Source organism: Scylla paramamosain, chromosome 13, assembly GCF_035594125.1.
Source record: "Scylla paramamosain isolate STU-SP2022 chromosome 13, ASM3559412v1, whole genome shotgun sequence".
NCBI classification, from domain to species: domain Eukaryota; kingdom Metazoa; phylum Arthropoda; class Malacostraca; order Decapoda; family Portunidae; genus Scylla; species Scylla paramamosain.
Window position 1 is genome coordinate 19,997,085 of NC_087163.1, and position 2,500 is coordinate 19,999,584.

General features: G+C 43.5%; 1 protein-coding gene across 2 annotated transcripts in view; it reads left to right on the top strand.

Annotated features, from left to right (window-relative positions):
* Positions 1-2,500, top strand: part of LOC135106471 (nuclear hormone receptor FTZ-F1 beta-like) — a 186,785-nt gene that overhangs the window by 9,442 nt on the left and 174,843 nt on the right. The gene's annotated exons all lie outside the window — the stretch shown is intronic.

Genomic DNA, 2,500 nt, shown 5'->3' on the forward strand with positions numbered 1-2,500 from the left:
TTATCTCTCTCTCTCTCTCTCTCTCTCTCTCTCTCTCTCTCTCTCTCTCTCTCTCTCTCTCTCTCTCTCTCTCTCTCTCTCTCTCTCTCTCTCTCTCTCTCTCTCTCTCTCTCTCTCTCTGTGTGTGTGTGTGTGTGTGTGTGTGTGTGTGTGTGTGTGTGTGTGTGTGTGTGTGTGTGTGTGTGTGTGTATGTGCGTGTGTGTGGCAAAAATGAAAGTGCAAGTCTTGGAGAGTCTGGGGCAGACCTTGGAAGCGATGCACCCGACCTAGCTCGCTTGATCTATTCGACAGGTAGATAGACAGGTGAGGCGATAGACAGATAGCCCAGGTACCCACACACACACACACACACACACACACACACACACACACACACACACACACACACACACACACACACACACACACACACACACACACACACACACACACACACACACACACACACACACACACTTAAGCGACAGGTAGCCGTGCCGAGATGAAGGCTCCAAGGTACATGCATACATACACACATACATGCATACATATATGTTATATTTAAGGTTAATTACGTACATTCGTGCATAAACAACCTCTATACGTACATAAAAGTTGATGAACTGTATACTAAGGACACACACACACACACACACACACACACACACACACACACACACACACACACACACACACACACACACACACACACACACACACACACACACACACACACACACATACATGCAGATAGATTTAAACACATCGCCAGTCACTCAGTCTGTCAGAAACACACAAATAGGCAGATAGACAAATAGACGGATGAATACATTTCTAACTAATCACACAGACAGACAAACAGACTGATAGACAGACAGAAAGACAAGGAAACAGACAGAGAAAGAACGACAAATAATCAAATGAGGAAACAGAAACACAGACACATAAACAGACAAATAGACAAACAGAAAGACAAGAAAACAAACACAGACGAAAAGAAAATAGCCAGAATACACAAACAAACAAACAGAAAGGCAGACAGACAGACAGACAGACAGACAGACAGACAGCCATTGTAGAACTGTTGCAACCAGAGGAAGAAAATAATCTCCTGGTAAACAAAATAGCAGAGTGAGGTAATAATTTGCTGGGGTTGTAGTGGTGGTGGTGGTGGTGGTGGTGATGGTGGTGGTGGTGATGGTGGTTTACGGTGGAGGTAGTAGTGGTGGTGGTGGTGGTGATAGTGGTTACATGGGAAATGTTACTGTTCCTCTTACTTTTTATTTACTTTTTCTTTTCCTAATTGTTGTTGTTCTTTGTTGTTGTTCTTTGTTGATGTTGTTGGTGTTGTCGTCGTTGTTGTTTTTGTCGTCGTCGTCGTCGTCGTTGTTGTTGTTGTTGTTGCTGTTGTTGTTCATGTTCATGTTTCTTGTTGTTGTTGTTCATGTTCTTGTTCTTTTTCTTCTTGTTCATGTTATTCATGTCTTGTTGTTGTTGTTGTTGTTGTTGTTGTTGTTGTTGATGATGATGATGGTGTTCGTCCTCTTCTTAAAAAAAAAAAGAAAATAATGATAATAATTCAAGAAGCGACTCCCTGACAGAGCTTTTCCCTTTCTATATCTTACACACACACACACACACACACACACACACACACACACACACACACACACACACACACACACACACACACACACACACACACACACACACACACACACACACACACACACACACACACACACACACACACAGGCAAGTTCAGGTGTGTGTGTGTGTGTGTGTGTGTGTGTGTGTGTGTGTGTGTGTGTGTGTTCTTTATGGTGATTTAACAGGCGAGCTGTTCACCTGGAGAGCCGAAGCGACTGAGTATTTTGGGCGAAAAGTGTACCGTTAGTGATTATGGCCCGGCAGGTGCACGTACCGTTTATGTATTTCACCTGTTCATTCACCTCCTGTTCCTGTTACTCCTTTTTCCTCTTCACCCTCTTCCTCTTCTTCCTCCTTGTTTTCCTTTGTATTTCCCCCCGTTATTCAAGCTTATTCATATTCTATTTCTATTTTTTTCTTCATGCTCTGTCCTCGTCTCTATCCCACCCTTCCTCCTACTCTCCCTCTCCCTCTCTCCCACTCTCCCTTCCTCTCCCTTGATCGCCACAGCCGTGAGAACCTTCCTTCTCTCAACGTTGCCACTTTGCCACCACCACCTCCTCCACTCACAACCTCTCTCCACCTTTCAACTCATAGTACACGTAAACACAGACGCTCAGAAGAGGAAACTGAAAAAAAAAAGAAAAAAAAACGAACTTAAATATTAGTTGAAGGAGCATAAAGTTGGTGAATATTATTGTAATTGATATTTTTGTAGCAGCTGATAATGATGGAAGGATAAGAATATAGTGGTGGTGGTAATAGTAGTAGTAGTAGTAGTAGTAGTAGTAGTAGTAGTAGTAGTAGTAGTAGTAGAAGACGTGGCACCGTTGCGCCTCCACCCACCTGTGTCGGAGCGGGAAGTGGGTG